Source organism: Cryptomeria japonica, chromosome 5, assembly GCF_030272615.1.
Source record: "Cryptomeria japonica chromosome 5, Sugi_1.0, whole genome shotgun sequence".
Taxonomy (NCBI): domain Eukaryota; kingdom Viridiplantae; phylum Streptophyta; class Pinopsida; order Cupressales; family Cupressaceae; genus Cryptomeria; species Cryptomeria japonica.
In genome coordinates, this window is record NC_081409.1 from 481,868,947 (window position 1) to 481,887,048 (window position 18,102).

Below are 18,102 nucleotides of genomic sequence, written 5' to 3' on the forward strand. Positions count from 1 at the left end.
TTTCAAGCTTGTTACTCTAGACACCCATTTTGATGCTTCAAAACTTGTGTTTAGTTAGCACAAGCTTCAAAATGATGATTTGGGAGTACGATAAGTTTCATAATCGTGCTTTCATACTTGTGGCTTTGAAATCAAAACTTGCCTTTTCAATCTTGTTGTACATCCAAACACCCATTTTCATACTTTGAAACTTGTGTTTAGGAAGCACAAGCTTCAAAATAATGATTTGGGAGTAAGATAAGTTTTATAATCATTCTTTCATACTTGTGGCTTCTAGATCAGAACTTGCATTTTCAAGTTTGTTGTGCCTCCAAAGACCCAGTTTCATACTTCAAAACTTGTGTTTAGGAACCACAAGCTTCAAAATGATGATTTGGAAGTATGATAAGTTTCATAATCATGCTCTCATGCTTGTGGCTTCGGAATCAAAACTTGCATTTTCAATCTTGTTGTTCCTCCAAACAACCATTTTGATGCTTCAAAATTTGCATTTAGGAAGCATAACCTTCAAAATGATGATTTGGGAGTACGATAAGTTTCATAAATTGCACTTTCATGCTCGTGGCTTTGGAATTAGAACTTGCATTTACAAACTTGTTGTAACTCCAGACACTAATTTTGATACTTCAAAACATGTGTTTAGTTAGCACAAGCTTCAAAATGATTATTTGGGAGTACGATAAGTTTCATAATTGCGCTTTCATGCTCATGGCTTTGGAATCAAAACTTGCATTTTCAAGCTTGTTGTACAAAACCAAAAAAAGGTGCAACACTGGGACTTCCTGGGAGGTCACCCATCCCAGTACTACTCTAGCCCAAGTGCGCTTAACTGTGGAGTTCTGATGGGATCCAATGCATGTTATGATTGCACTTGTTATGAGCTTGTCCCAGTGTGTACTTAACAAACCATGACCCACGTGTGAATTCACCCCGACCACCCAGCCCATGGTGCCTCCAAACACACATTTTGATTTTTCAAACCTTACATTTAGTAATCAAAAGCTTCAAAATGATGATTTGGGAGTACGATAAGTTTCATAACCATATTTCCATGCTTGTGGCTTTAAAATTAGAACTTGCATTTTCAATCTTGTTGTTCTACCAAACACACATGTTAATGCTTAAAAACTTGCGTTTAGGAAGCACAAAGTTCAAAATGATAATTTGGGAGTAGAATAAGTTTCATAACTGAACTTTCACACTCGTGGCTTCAGAATTAGAAATAGCATTTTCAAGCTTGTTGTGCTTCCAAACACACATTTTGATGTTTCAAAACTTATGTTTAGGAAGCACAAGCTTCAAAATGATGATTTGGGAGTAGGATAAGTTTCATAATTGTTCTTTCATACTCATGGCTTCGAAATCAAAAGTTACATTTTCAATCTTTTTGAGCCTCCAAACACCCTTTTTGATGCTTCAAAACATGCGTTTAGACAACACAAACTTCAAAATGATGATTTGGAAGTACGATAAGTTTTATAATTGAGATTTCATGCTCGTGGATTCGTAATAGAAACTTGCATTTTCAAGTTTCTTGTCCCTCCAAATAGCCATTTTGATGCTTCAAAACATGCATTTAGATAGGGCAAGGTTGAAAATGATGATTTGGGAGTACGATAAATTTTATAACTTGTGTTTAGGAAGCACAAGCTTCAAAATGATGATTTGGAGTACTGTTGGTGTAATTAATTGTTCATGTTGGATATTATTACACTTTAATTAAGTTTACTTAGGTACATGCATATCATAGTAGTTGGGTATGACACACTTGGGTGTTTGTGCCACATTGGGATAGTGTGTGTAGGATAATTTCCTCCTTTTATGGTGTGATCTTGTTACTACTCTATCATATCCACTTATTGTGGAGTGATAATTTCACCTTCGGTGGGTGATCCACCTCATGTAAAATATTATATTGTTTCTCCTACCTACCACATCTATTTCCTACCTACCCTTATTTCTTATTGAGCCACATGTAATGTTTGTGTGCTCACATATCCATATAGCCTTGCCTATATAAGCAGGTTCATATTAATTGTAAACAACAATAACGATTGATGATCCAGTTGATCACATTTTGCATCTTGATAGAATACAGTTTATTCCTATCATCTATTTTGTTCTCTCTTATTTGTGTTTTCCATTGCCTCTATATCTTGGCAAAATCTCACATGGTATCAGAGCCATTAGAGTGTCCTTGTTCTGCTAATTGAGAGATATTTGATGCTATTTGGAGTTTACATTTTGGAGCTTTCTATTGCAGGTTATTATTGAAGCTTGATGGGTCAAATCTGAGGTCACCATTGGATTGAGGAGGTCTAAGAAAGTCAGTTTTGCCTTTTGTTCATCCAAATCGGACTTTGGAGGCCAAATCTAGAGGATTTTGAAGTTTGAAGCTACGACAGAAATGTTCCAGAAATTATAATTTTGCAGGCAATTTTCAAATAGTGATATCTCACACATCTAGACTCCTTTTTTTGAGCAATTTTTTTTGTTGTGTGGTATAATTTCGTGATCTGTATAGTGAGTGGTGCTGGAGTTTTCTGATTTTCCAGTACAGGTTTTTCTAAAATCGTGAAATCCTAAATTTTACAACTTTGGAGGCTTCATTTGGGCTCATATGGACTCCTTTTCATGTGCCCTTTTTTTTTAAAGTGCATAATTTTTTGTCCATTTTCATAATTTGCTATTAGTTTGCAGTGATTTTAAGTAGAAATTGTACTTTTAGTATTTGGTCATTTTTTGGCCTATTTGGTACTTGTATTTTGCTTGGATCTCAATTCAAATCACTAGTAGTATTTGTTGAAGTCTCTTATATCTCGTTTTGAGAAGTTGTAAAGTTGACATCAGAAGTCCAACCTGCTTTGTTTTGCAAGTGGCCCATTGTATACACACTAAGTATAAAGTGCCAAATCATCATTGTTTTTTTTGTTTTTTTGGGGGGGGGAGGTTTCTTGATTGAGTAATTTAGGGGGGTGTCTTGTGTGATTGTGTCTCTCTCTATCTTGTGTGTTTTCATTTTGGTGCTATGGGTTCTCCTAATTTTCCACTTTTAACTCCTCATAATTATGCTTCATGGAAGATTAAGTCTTGGAGTAAAGTAATGGAAAAAGGGACTCATTCATTATGTAAATGGAAATATAACAACACTACCTGATCCTAATGCTCAAATTGAATGGTTCACTAAGAATTCTATGACACTTGGAACTCTTAGAAAGTATGTATCAGATGACCTCATTTTTCACATTGATAAGTGTACTACAATCAAAGAGGATTGGGATATTTATGAGAAATTGTATGGTCAAGTTGATTAGATTAAGGGCTACAAGCTTGACAAGCTCACAAATTTGGATCCCAAGTATTTTGATACAATCCAAGATTATGTCACAAAAGCAAATGAGCTAAGAGAAAAGCTAAAGGATTGTGGCATTGACAAAAAGAATGCTCAATTGGTTTATAACTTGTTGGACAAGCTTCCTTCAGAGTATACAGCCTTTATATCTAACTTTCACACCCATAGGTTAGCTCAAGGTTCCTCATACACTTCTCCCTCATTTGATGCCTTCACGGAGATGTTGATACTTCAGCAATCTAAGTTGGCCAAGATGGGGATTCTCAAATCTTCAAAGTCACAAGATTTGGTGTCTAACAAGGGGAATCAAAGCAATGAAGGAAAATGCAAGACTCAAAAGAAACCTAAGTCTAGACCACAACAAGATGGAGCATAACCATCCTCACCTAAGAGGAAATCTTATAAGGACAATCTTTTTTGTGCATATTGCAAGAAGTTAGGACATGATGAACAACATTGTTACAAGAAGGATATTGATGAGTTGAAGAATCTTCTTGAGAAGAATAAAATCAACCTACCTTCTAGAATGTATACATCAACTTCTTCTTCCAAGGAAAAGGATAAAGGAAACAATCACTCTTTTGGGATAGATAAAGGAAAGGAACATGCTCTTTGTGCTACTACAAGTCATGATTCAGGGATATGGCTTCTAGATTCAGGGGCTTCTCATCATATGGCATCTTCACAGTCTATGTTCTCTTCATTTGAGCCTTGTCAGATGCTACGGATTTTGATGGATAATCAGAACTGATTCAGTTATCATTAGAGACTTGGAGACTAGAGCTATCATTGCGACTAGGATGGTTGATTATGCTCCTTGGTTGTACTCCTTTTCTCATTTTGGTCCTATTGATGAGGTTGATTCTAACTATGTTGATGATTCAGATTTTGAGAACTTTGGGTACTTGAACTTGGGTGTTCTCACATGCGACCCCATTCTTGAACCTTCTATTTCATCTCCTCCTCTTGATATCACACCACCTATTGCACTTGATGATGCAGCTAGTGCGGTCATTTTGCCTTCTTATGATTCATCGCAACAAGATATTACATGTCTTCTAGGTTCAGTTGAGTGGGATGCCTACTTGATAGACATTGCAGATTTGGGAGACATCATTGATGACATTCATCTTCTCTTTGATGAAGATGATCCTTCTTTGATTGTTACAAGGGAACACTCTGACCCTCTTGTGTGTTCTCTACATGATCATTCTTTTGAGGTTGACATAAGAGGAGACATGTGAGTCTTTGACTATTGTTCTACATTCTTCTCCACTAGATCTTGGAGTGCTTTTTTCAATAGTGTGGAGTAGTTTACCACCTTTGGAGGAGGTACCTTTCAGCATCGACATGGGGACACTTGAGCAGTTTTCAGAGACTTCATTCATCATGAGTTTTTTTCCTACATCTTCCCTTCATGAGTGGGGAGACTTCATGGATACACCTTTGATTTTGTTTCTTCCTAAGGGGAGGAACATTGTTCAACGTTCGTGGAGTAGTTTCTTTATACATCATCAAGCTTCTATCATTGGTGTAGAGACATTGAGGGGGGGCTACCTAGTATCTCTTCTTCTTCTCTCATATAGGGGGCCGTTTTCCTCACATGGGGTTTTTTCCTTCACATTCTTCTATGATAGTTCTTTGTATATAGTTTTCATCTCTCATTTTGGGGGAGTGTTTTTTTCTCATTGGTTATTTCTCTCTTTCCCTATTTTGTAAGAGATTTCATTGCACTGGTTTGCATGCATTTGCATTTGTACATGGGTACCTAACATGGCCATGTAGTCGGGACCCATCTTGCATTACTTAGTTGCATTATAGACTTAAGTGTATTCCCCTAAGTTGCACTCAAGGGGGGGTGTTGGTGTAATGAATTATTCATGTTGGATATTATTATACCTTACTTAAGTTTACTTAGGATAATGCATTTCATAGTAGTTTGGGTATGAGACACTTGGGTGTTTATGCCACATTGGGATAGTCTGTGTAAGAGAATTTCCACCTTTTATGGTGTGATCTTGTTACTACTTTATCATATCCACTTATTGTGGAGTTATAATTCCACCTTCGGTAGGTGATACACCTCATGTGGAATATTATATTGTTTCTCCTACCTACCACACCTATTTCCTACCTACCCTTATTTCTTATTGAGCCACATGTCATGTTTGTGTACTCACATATCCATATAGCCTTGCCTTCATAAGTAGGCTCATCTACATTGTATGTAATAACAATTGATGATCCAATTGATTAGTATTTTCATCTTGATCGAATATAGTTTATTTCTATCATCTATTTTATCTCTCTATTGTACTTTTCATTGAGCTCTTGAACTTGGCAAAATCTCACAATGATGATAAATTTTATAACTGAGCTTTGACGGTCATGACTTCGGAATTAGAACTTACATTTTCAAGCTTGTTGTGCTTCCAAACACACATTTTTATGTTTTAGAACTTATGTTTAGGAAGCACAAGCTTCAAAATGATGATTTGGGAGTAGGATAAGTTTCATAATCAAAACTTATGTTGTGCTTTCAAACACCCATTTTAATGCTTCAAAACATGCGTTTAGGAAGAGCAAGCTTGAAACTAATGATTTGGGAGTACGAAAAAACTACGCTTTCATGTGGCTTCAGAATCAAAACTTTCATTTACAAGCTTTTTGTCCATCCAAACACATATTTTGATGCTTCAAAATAATCATTGGGGAGTATGATAAGTTTCATAATTGCACTTTCATGCTCGTGGCTTCAAAATCAGAAATTGCATTTTCAAGCTTGTTGCGACTCCACATACCCATTTTGATGCTTCAAAACATAAGTTTAGGAAGAAATTCTTCAAAATGATGATTTGCGAGTACGATAAGTTTCATAATCAGGCTCTCATGCTCATGGCTTCAAAATCAAAACTTGCATTTTCAAGCTTGTTGTACCTCCAAACACACATTTTGATGCTTCAAAATGTTGATTTGGGAGTATGATAAGTTTCATCATCACGCTTACATGCTAGTGGCTTCAAAATCAGAACATGCATTTTCAAACCTGTTTAGCCTGCAAACACCCATTTTTATGCATCAAAATGTTGATTTGGTAGTACGATAAGTTTCATAATGACACTTTCATACTCGTGCCTTTGGAATCATAGCTTGCATTTTCAAGCTTGTTGTGCCTCCAAACACCTATTTTGACACTTCAAAATGTTTGTTTAGGAAGCACAAGCTTCAAAATGATGATTTGGGAGTATGATAAGTTTCATAATTGTACTTTCATGCTCATGGCTTTGAAATCAAAACTTGCATTTTCAAATTTGTTGTATCTCGAAACACACATGTTGATGCTTTTACAACTTGCATTTAGGAAGCACAAGCTTCAAAATGATGATTTGGGAGTATGATAAGTTTCACAATCCCACTTTCATGCTCATGGCTTCAAAATCCAAATGTACATTACCAAACTCGGTGTTCCATGAAACACCCATTTTGATGCTTCAAAATGATGATTTGCGAGTACGATAAGTTTAAAAACCACACTTTCATGCTCATGGCTTCAAAATCTTAACTTGCATTTTCAAGCTTATTGTACCTCCAAACACACATTTTCATACTTCAAAACTTGCATTTAGGAAGCACAAGCTTCAAAATGATGATTTGGGAGTATGATAAGTTTCATAATCACGCTTTCATGCTCCTAGCCCCTCAATTAGAAATTACATTTTCAAGCTTGTTGTGCCTCCAAACACCCATTTTGATACTTAAAACTTGTGTTTAGGAAGCACATGTTTCGAATTGATGATTTGGGAGTACAATAAGTTTCACAACGAGAGGCTTCAGAATCATAACTTGCATTTTCAAGCTTCTTGTGCCTCTAAACACCCTTTATGATGCTTAAAAACATGCTTTTACGAAACATAAATCTCAAAATGATGATTTCAGAGTATGATAAGTTTCATAATCATGCTTTCATGGTCGTGGTTTCAAAATAAAAACTTGCATTTTCAATCTTGTTGTGCCCTTCAAACACCCTTTTTGATGCTTCAAAACATGTGGTTAGGAAGCAAAAACTTCAAAATGATGATTTGGGAGTACAATAACTTTCATAATCACACTTTCATTCTTGTGGCTTCGGAATAGGAACACACAAGCTTGTTGTCCCTCCAAACACACATATTGATGCTTCAAAACATACATTTAGGAAGCACAACCTTGAAAATGATAATTTGGGAGTACGATGAGTTTCTTTATCACGCTCATGGTTTCTAAATCAAAACTTGCATTTTCAAGCTTATTGTGCCTCCAAACACCCATTTTGATGCTTCGAAACATGTGTTTAGTTAGCACAATCTTCAAAATCATGACTTGGGAGTACGATAAGTTTCAAAATCATGCTTTCATACTTGTGGCTTCGAAATCAATACTTGCCTTTTCAATCTTGTTGTATCTCCAAACACCCATTTTGATACTTTAGAACTTGAGTTTAGGAAGCACAAGCTTCAAAATGATGATTTGGGAGTACGAGAAGTTTCATAACTAAGCTTTCTTGCTCCTGGCTTTGGAATTAGAACTTGCATTTTCAAGCTTTTTGTGCTTCCAAAACACACATTTTGATGTTTCAAAACTTATATTTAGGAAGCATGACCTTCAAAATGATGATTTGGGAGTAGGATAGGTTACATTTTCAATATTTTTGTGCCACACCCTTTGTGATGCCTCAAAACATGCGTTTAGAAAGCACAAACTTCAAAACGATGATTTGGGAGTACGATAAGTTTCATAATTGTGCTTCCATGCTTGTGGCTTCAGAATAAAAACTTGCATTTTCAAGCTTGCAAACACCCATTTTCATGCTTCAAAACATGCGTTTAGGAAGGGCAAGCTTGAAAATGATGATTTGGGAGTACAATAGGTCTTATAATTGTTCTTGCATGTGGGTTTGGAATCAAAAATTGCATTTCAAGATTTTTGTGTGTCCAAACACACATTTTGAGGTTTCAAAACTTGTGTTTAGGAAGCACCATCTTCAATATAATAATTTGGGAGTATGATAAGTTTCATAATTGCACTTTCATGCTTGTGGCTCCGAAATCAAAACTTGCATTTTGAAGCTTGTTGTGCATCTGCATTTCCATTTTGATGCTTCAAAACATAAGTTTAGGAAGAAAAACTTCAAAATGATGATTTGCGAGTATGATAAGTTTCATAATCATGCTTTCATGCTCATGGCTTCAGAATCAGAACTCGCATTTTGAAGCTTGTTGTACCTCAAAACAAACATATTGATGCTTCAAAACTTGCGTATAGGAAGCACAAGCTTCAAAATGATGATTTGGGAGTATGAAAAGTTTTGTCATTGTGCTTACATGCTAGTGGCTTCAGAATAAGAACATGCATTTTCAAGCTTGTTGTGACTCCAAAAACAATCATTTTTATGCTTCAAAACGCGCATTTAGGAAGCACAAGCTTTAAAATGTTGATTTGATAGTACGATAAGTTTCATAATCATGCTTTCATGCTCGTGGCTTCCAAATCATAACTTGCAATTTCAAGCTTGTTGTGCCTCCAAAAACCCATTTTGACACTTGAAAACTTTAGTTTAGAAAGCACAAATTTCAAAATGATGATTTGGGAGTTCGATATGTTTCATGATCGTGCTTTCATGATCGTGGATTTCCAAACTTGTTCCATAAAACACCCATTTTGATGCTTTAAAACTTGCATTTAGGAAGCACAACCAATGATGATTTGCGAGTGCGATAAGTTTCATAATCAGATTTCATGCTCGTGGCCCCTCTATTAGAATTGACATTTTCAAACTTTTTGTGCCTCCAAACACCCATTTTAATACTTCAAAACTTGTGTTTAAGAAGCACATGTTTCAAAATGATGATTTGGGAGTACGATAAGTTTCGCAATTGTGCTTTAGTGCTCGTGGATTCAGTATTAGAAATTGCATTTTCAATCTTGTTGTGTCCCCAAACACCTTTTTGATGCTTCAAAACATGTGTTAAGGAAGCACAAACTTCAAAATGATTTTTTGGGAGTATGATAACTTTCATGCTCATGGCTTCAGAATAAAAAATTGCATTTTCAAGCTTTTTGTCTCTCCAAACACCCATGTTGATGCTTCAAAACATACATTTAGGAAGCACAACCTTGAAAATGATTATTTGGGAGTATGATAAGTTTCTTAATCATGCTTTCATTCTAATGGTTTCTGAATTAAAATTTGCATTTTCAAACTTGTTGTACCTCCAAACACACATTTTGATGCTTCAAAACTTGCATTTAGAAAAGCACAAATATTAAAATCATGATTGTGCTTTCATACTCGTGGCTTCTGAATTAGAATTTGCATTTTCAAGTTTGTTGTGACTCCAAAGACCCATTTTCATACTGTAATAACCCACTCTACATAACCTAAGAATTTTTGACTATTTTTTTTTAAAATTTATTAGATTGTGTTTGATTCAATCGCATACTCTATGCATCTATCCAATTGGATTAGGCATTCATCCATCCGGGATGAGCATCTAATCGTACGGGTTAGGCATCTGTCCATATGGGACAAGAGGTTTCATCTATCCAACTTGGGATAGGAGGTGCTCTGGCCAGAGACTTAGACTCATCGGGACCATCCGGGTCCTAAGTCACTCACTAAGTACTACACACTTCTAATAGGAGTGCACCAAGGTCATCGTCCTTCGAAGCAAATAAAATAGCATAATGCAAGCTTGAATTCCTCCTTGAAATTTGGCCTAAAGCCTCGAGAAGTCAAGCGAATCCATACAGGATTCCTTCCAAGTATGCGTTGAATTACTTTTTCCTTTATTTCCCTTATCCTTCAATTATGAGACTTTGCAATCCATCTACTTGCCTTAACCGAAATCCTAGACCCCATCCCCAAATGCCTAAGTACTAGGGACAACTCCGTCCCTAGATTGCCTACATACCCATTTCGGCATGGGATCAAGGTGTAAAGTATGTAGTTCTATTTTCTAATCTATGGTTTTGGTGGGTACACAACCCTTTCTAGGGTCAATATCTCCAAACACACATTTTGATGTTTTTACAACTTGCATTTAGGAAGCACAAGCTTCAAAATGATGATTTGGGAGTATGATAAGTTTCACAATCACACTTTCATGCTCGTGGCTTCAAATTCCAAATGTGCATTTTCAAACTTGTTGTTCCATGAAACACCCATTTTGATGCTTCAAAACTTGCGTTTAGGAAGCACAAGCTTCAAAATGATGATCTGGGAGTACGATAAGTTTTCCAATCGCACTTTCATGCTCATGGCTTCAAAATAATAACTTGGTTTTCAAGTTTATTGTACCTCCAAACACACATTTCCATACTTCAAAAACTTTCATTTAGGAAGCACAAGCTTTAAAATGATGATTTGGGAGTACGATAAGTTTCATAATCACGCTTTCATGCTCATGGCCCCTCAATTAGAACTTACATTTTCAATTAGAATTACGTAAAATTTATACACTAGTTTTTAAATTCAAGAGATAATTCCTTTTATATAATAGTTTATTTTTCATAATTTATTGGTATATTTCTTCATTTAAGATTCATTAGTGGCATTCGTTATCTATGGTGCCTTTGGGTCACACTTACGGGTAATGTCGTCATGTTGAACTACTGCACTTAACACCTAATAAATTTGCAATAACGACATCTATGGCATTGTCCCTCTAAATCGCAGGGGAGAAGTAAGGGTCATTTGGAAGTCTAAATCGATAATCTAAAAAGATAAATATTAAATGAATTTACATCGGCTTAGTTAAACCTTAGAAAACCCGAATATGGTTTGGTTTTGTCTTATGAATTTGAAAATTTATTTTATCTTGATGATTTCAATGGATGACAACAGATTAAGGGTGATGTATTTAATAGGAAATAAGACTTAGTTGTTTTAGGCTGCAAGCAAAAGGCCATCTTGAGCCTTTTTTCTACAGAGCTACTATCATGGGTAGCAACCACAGAGAAACTGCCTGGTACATTGACCCTTAAAAGGTTTGCGTACCCACCAAACAATTTACATTAAACCATAGTTAGAAACTAGAACTACATACTTTTTGCCTTGATCCCATGCCAAAATGGGTATGTAGGCAGTCTAGGGATGAAGTTGTCCCTTGTACTCAGGTGTCCGGGGATGGGGATTATGATTTGGTTACAAGTGAGTAGTTGGTTCTTGAATATTCTTGGTCTTTTAATCAAATGGTGCAAATAATAATTGAGAGAAAAAAATTAATTCAATGCATATCAAAAGGAATCCCGTACGGATTCACTTGACTTCCCGAGGCTTTAGGCCGAATTTCAAGGCGAAACTCAAGCTTGTTTATGTAATTATTTTCATACTCCTAAGAACAACGATCTCGGTGCACACCTAGTAGGGGAGTGTAGTCTTTAGAGAGTGGCTCAGGACCCAGATGGTCCCAATGAGTCTAAAGTCTTTGGCCGGAGCATATCTTATTATTATGAAAAGATGCCTACCCTGTTTGGGTAGATGCCTATCTTGGATTGGATAGATGAAACCTCCTATCCCGTATGGACAAATGAAACCTCCTGTCCCATATGGACAGATGCCTTACCTGTATTGTTTCTTCCGAAGCCATTAGCATGAAAGCGGGATTATGAAACTTATCCTACTCCCTAATCATCATTTTGAAGCTTGTGCTTCCTAAACAATAGTTTGCAAGCACAACAAGCTTTGAAATTCTAGTTCTAATTTTGAATCCACGAGCATGAAAGCTCAGCTATGAAACTTATCGTACTCCCAAATCATCATTTTGAAGGTTGTGCTTCCTAAATGTAAGTTTTTAAGCAAATCATCATTTTGAAGCTTTTGCTTACTAAACACAAGCTTTGAAGAATCAAAATGTGTGTTTGGAGGTACATAAAGCTTGAAAATGCAAGTTTCAATTTCAAAGCCATGAGCATCAAAGCACAATTATGAAACTAATCATACTCCCAAATCATCATTTTGAAGCTCGTGCTTCCTAAACTCGAGTTTTTAAGTATCAAAATGGGAGTCTGGAGTTACAACAAGCTTGAAAATGGAAGTTTTGATTCTGAAGCCATGAGCATGAAAGTGCATTTTATGAAACTTATCGTACTCCCATAGCATCATTTTGAAGCTTATGGTTCCTAAACACAAGTTTTAAAGTATGAAAATGGGTCTTTGGAGGCACAACAAACTTGAAAATGCAAGTTCTGATTCAAAAGCCATGAATATGAAAGCGCGATTATGAGACTTACCGTACTGCCAAATCATGATTTTGAAGTTTGTGCTTTCCTAAACGCAAGTTTTGAATCATCAAAATGTGTGTTTGAGGTACAACAAGCTAGAAAATGCAAGTTTTGATTCAGAAGCCACAAGCATGAAAGCATGATTAAGAAACTTATTGTACTCCAAAATCATCATTTTGAAGTTTGTGCTTCTTAAAGACATGTTTTGAAGCATCAAAAAGGGTATTTGGAGGCACAACAAGATTGAAAATGCAAGTTTTGATTCTGAAGCCATGACCATGAAAGCACGATTATGCATCTTATCATACTCCCAAATCATCATTTTGAAATTTATGCTTCCTAAAAGCATGTTTTGAAGCATCACAAAGGGTCTTTGGAGGCACAAGAAGCTTGAAAATGCAAGTTCTGATTCCAAAGCCACGAGCATGAAATAGTCCTTGTGAAACTTATCATACTCACAAATCATCATTTCCAAACATGTGCTTCCTAAACACAAGTTTTGAAGTATCAAAATGGGTGTTTGGAGGTACACCAAGCTTGAAAATGTAAGTTCTAATTGAGGGGCCACGAGAAACAAAACATGATTATGAAACTTATCGTACTCCCAAATCATCATTTTGAAGCTTTTGCTTCCTAAATGCAAGTTTTTGAAGTATGAAAATGTGTGTTTGGAGGTACAATAAGCTTGAAAATGCAACTTATGATTTTGAAGCCATGAGCATGAAAGTGCAATTGGGAAACTTATCGTACTCCTTGATCATCATTTTGAAGTGTGTGCTTCCTAAACGCAAGTTTTGAAGAATCAAAATGGGTGTTTCATGGAACAAGTTTGAAAATGCACATTTGGATTTTGAAGCCACGAGCATGAAAGTGCGCTTGTGAAACTTATCGTTCTCCCAAATCCTCATTTTGAAGCGTGTGCTTCCCAAACGCAAGTTGTAAAAACATCAAAATGCATGTTTGGAGATACAACAAGCTTGAAAATGGAAATTCTGATTTTGAAGCCGCATGAAAGCATGATTATGAAACTTATCGTACTCCCAAATCATCATTTTCAAGATTGTGCTTCGTAAACAAAAGTTTTGAAGTGTCAAAATGGGTGTTTGGAGGCAAAACAAGCTTGAAAGTGCAAGTTATGATTCCAAAGCTACGAGCATGAAAGCGTGATTATGAAACTTATCATACTACGAAATCACTACCATCTAATTTCATATGGAAAATGGAAACTGAATCATAGGAGTATGTAAAATAATCACTACCATTCCCTTCCTTAGTGCTTCTTTCACTCCTTCGAGAACATTTTTTTTTACACACAATTTTCATTAAAAAACCTTTGACTCATGAAAATGTAAATACCTGGAAATGTTGAAGCTGCTACTTCCTTCTTTAACCTTGGATTTGAAAAATAACCTTCAATCCTTCAAATCTTTAACATTGATCTTTTGACAGAGTCACCACCTCCTTGTAAAGGACAAATACTCAAACAAGTGAAATTCCTTCACAAGTCAGATTTGTTTCAACACAACACTGCAAGACTTCCTTATCATCGAATGGCATTATTGATTCTATCCTCAACTTGTCAGGGTACTTCATCATAAGAGATCAAATCTATTTCATATTTTTTTGCAAATTTCTTGATTCTTCTTCAAGAAAACAAACACTGGTGCATAGATCTCAGAGTCTCAGAGTCGACACTTACAACTTGTGAGGTATTACATATAATCTTAAAAAACGAATAGATCTGGGCCAAAATTTTTTATAGAAAATGAACTACAACAGACTTTCCAACGACATTTATGAGAATTGACTCAAACCGACAAGGGACAGTTTAAGAAGCTTTTCACTCTGTGGGCAAAAGTTTTAGTCCTGTGACGCGGGAGCAATGCTCAACCATCAAATCACAAAAGACCCAGACAACTTTATACAACATTCCCCAGCAGAGTTGCCATTTTTGTTGGTGACTCACATGGGATAATCTCGACTATATATTTAGGAAAATCATTTTACCAGAGATTCTTTACAATTCATATCTTCTCTAGAAGAGTCGCCATTTTTGTTGGTTCTAAAAAATGGACGGGTTTACACTACCACCGGGTAGAGACCAAGCTGATTCCTCCAAATATCTATGGAGAGACACCTCCAACTATCAATATCCATCAGGCTTGGACCAACATTAACAAGGACACAAAGTCCTTCTGCACTTTAGGCTCTACAGAACTAGGAAGGGTGATCCCTTCAATAAATTTCCTGCTCTCTGCAATGATACTTAGGAATTTGTTGAAAACAAAGCAGATTATCTCATAAAAAGACTCAACAAAAAGGGAGAATGCCCAAGGATGGAAAATCCTTCAGTGATCCTCAACCTTAAGATGGAGTATGAAAAAGGGTGGGATAAATTTTAGAAAATACATAAAACTTAACAAATGATATTCTGATATTTTGATATTTGTTCTGAAAAATCATAAAGAAGATAAACCAGAAACAAAAAACCTAATGATATTCGCTAGCAAATACCAGTGCCTTATTCATTTGGGTTACAGAGTCTTTGAAAAGTGTTACTGAAATCTGATAAAAATTCATCTAACAGTTGGTCTAGCCTAGAACAATATTGCCTTACAATCTCGTTCTGCTTACAATCCTTCACCTGAACTGCTTATCAAATCTTGTTGCAAGTCTTATTTCTTTGTAATCTCATTCAAGCATTTAATTAACCCCTTGGACTAAAGCATTGAATGGAAGAATACATACATCATAAAAATACAACACATAAATGAAACCCTCGATCCCATTTGCTGAAAAGAAAATAAAATCGCACACATGAGAGTAAAGATTAGAAAATACATTTGCATTAATATCATAAGCTATCTTTTATTAGATAACAATCAACAAATTCGAGTACAGAATAAACCACTTGAAAAAGAAACTCGCAATTGGTCTATTACTTTTTTCTCTACAAAATGACATTATAGTCCCTATTATTTCCTATGACTCCCTAGAACTACATGGAACCTAACCCTGCAAAATAGACCTATTTTTACATAGATCCTTCTCAAAAAATTTGGAACCCTAACTAATGACCTTGATTTCCCTTTTATAGAAAACAAGGGAGTGACAAGCTACAGACCAAAAGACACTTATCATCAAAACCAAGTCTTAGAGGTTGTACATAATTCTGTTACAAAATATTCCTTATCCACATGCCGGTGCTCGTGATGAGGTAGAACCAAAAATCTTCAACAGATTATTGGTAGAAATAGCACTGATATCACCCATACATCTCTGGATGGACCCTTAGATGCTCAATCTGCTCCATATAATTTCTCTTCCTAAAAAGGAAATTAGATTCTGACATGAAACAAAACTTTCCCACCAAAATAGGGGAAAATCTCTAGTCTTTATGCCCCAGCTTAGAGAAAATGGAAAGCGGAGCTTGGGGGTAAACATGATTTTTTGTGAAGCAATATCATCAATTTTGTTCTCTCTTATTTGTGTTTTCCATTGCCTCTAGATCTTGGCAAAATCTCACATGGTATCAGAGACATTAGAGTGTCATTGGTTTGCTAATTGAGAGAAATTTGATGCTATTTGGGGTTTGGATTTTGGAGATTTCTATTGCAGGTTATTATTGAAGCTTGATGGGTCAAATTTGAGGTTGCCATTGGATTGAAGAGGTCCAAGAAAGTCATTTTTGCCTTTTATTTCATCCAAATCGGACTTCAGAGGCCAAATCTAGAGGCATTTGAAGTTTGAAGTTGTCATGGAAATTTTCCAAAAATTATAATTTTGCAGGCAATTTTCAAATAGTTATATCTTACTCATACGGACTCTTTTTTTTGAGCAATTTTTTTTGTTTTGGGGTAGAATTTCTTGATCTGTATAGTGGTGTAAGAGTTTTCTAATTTTCGGATACAGGTTTTTCTAAATTCATGAAATCCCAATTTTTACAACTTTGGAGGCTTCGTTTGAGCTCATATGGACTCCTTTTCAGGTGTTTTTTTTAAAAAAAAAAGTGCATAATTTTTTGTCCATTTTCATAAGCTGCCATTAGTTTGAAGTGATTTTGAGTAGAAATTGTACTTTCATTATTTGGTCATTTTTTGGCCTATTTGGTACTTATATCTCATTTTGATAAGTTGTAAAGTTGACATCAAAAGTCCACCTTGCTTTGTTTTGCAAGTGGTCCATTGTATATGCACTAAGTATAAAGTGTCAACTCATCATTTTGGTGCAGGTTTCTTGATTGAGCAATTTGGGGGGGGTGTCTTGTATGATTGTGCATCTATCTATCTTGTAAATTTTTCTTTTTGGTGCTATGGGTTCTCCTAAATTTCCACTTTTAACTCCTCATAATTATGATTCATGGAAGATTAATTCTTGGAGTAAACTAATGGAAAAATGACTCATTCATTATGTAAATGGAACTATAACATCACCACCTGATCCTAAGGCTGATCCTAATGCTCAAATTGAATGGCTCACTAAGAATGCTATGGCACTTGGAACTCTTAGAAAGTATGTATCAGATGACCTAATTTTTCACATTGATAAGTGTACTACAATATCTGGATTAATTGTCTCTACCGGATTATTCTGCTTTAGGCTCTCACTATGCATTTGCTTTAAAATAAAATCTTGATCATCAAACTCATATTTGCATGCTCCGGTCTTCTTTCCATGACATTCATCAACCTTCACATTTGCACTTTCCACTATCTTTCTCAACATCTCATTGTAACACCGTTAGGTCTTGCTCTTAGTATAATAACCCAAGAAGATTCCTTCATTACATCTTGCATCAAACTTTCCTATATCCTCATCTATTTTGATATAACATTTGCTTCAAAAAAATTTGAAATATCTAACTGTAGGAACATGACCAAACCATAACTCATAAGGAGTCTCTTACCAGAATCACCTTTATAAGCACCCAGTTGAATGTGTATACAACAAAGATAACAACTTCTCTCTAAAAGGTTTTCAAAACATTCCCTTCAATCAACATAGTCTTAGCAGCATCCAAAATACTTTTGTTCTTCCTTTCAACAAATCCATTTTGTTGAGGGGTTTCACGAGCAGATAACCTTCTTCTAATTCCATGCTTTTCACAAAATGAATTAAACTCACCGGATGTGAATTCTCCTCCTTTGTCAGATCTCATACATTTTAGCTTCAATCCTATCTATGTCTCCACCTTAGCTTTGAATATCTTGAATTTCTCTAGTGCTTTTGATTTGTCTCTTAGAAAAGTAGCCCACATCATTCTAGAATAGTCATCAATCAACAACATAAATATATGTCACCCTACACACTTCTCACTCTTGTAGGACCACACAAATGAGTATGCACAAGATTTAATAATCCATTAGAACTCTTGAATGAAATTCATGGTTTCTTTCCCAACTGACATTCTTTACATACTAGATTAGAAGGTTTCACAATCTTAGGCAAATCTCTAATAGCTTGAGTAGAACTTATCTTAATCATGCAAT

At 35.6% G+C, this 18,102-nt stretch overlaps 1 pseudogene; it reads right to left on the reverse strand.

The window, feature by feature from the left end:
- Window positions 1-761: 761 nt before the first annotated feature.
- Window positions 762-873, reverse strand: LOC131030767 (5S ribosomal RNA; annotated as a pseudogene).
- Window positions 874-18,102: the final 17,229 nt, after the last annotated feature.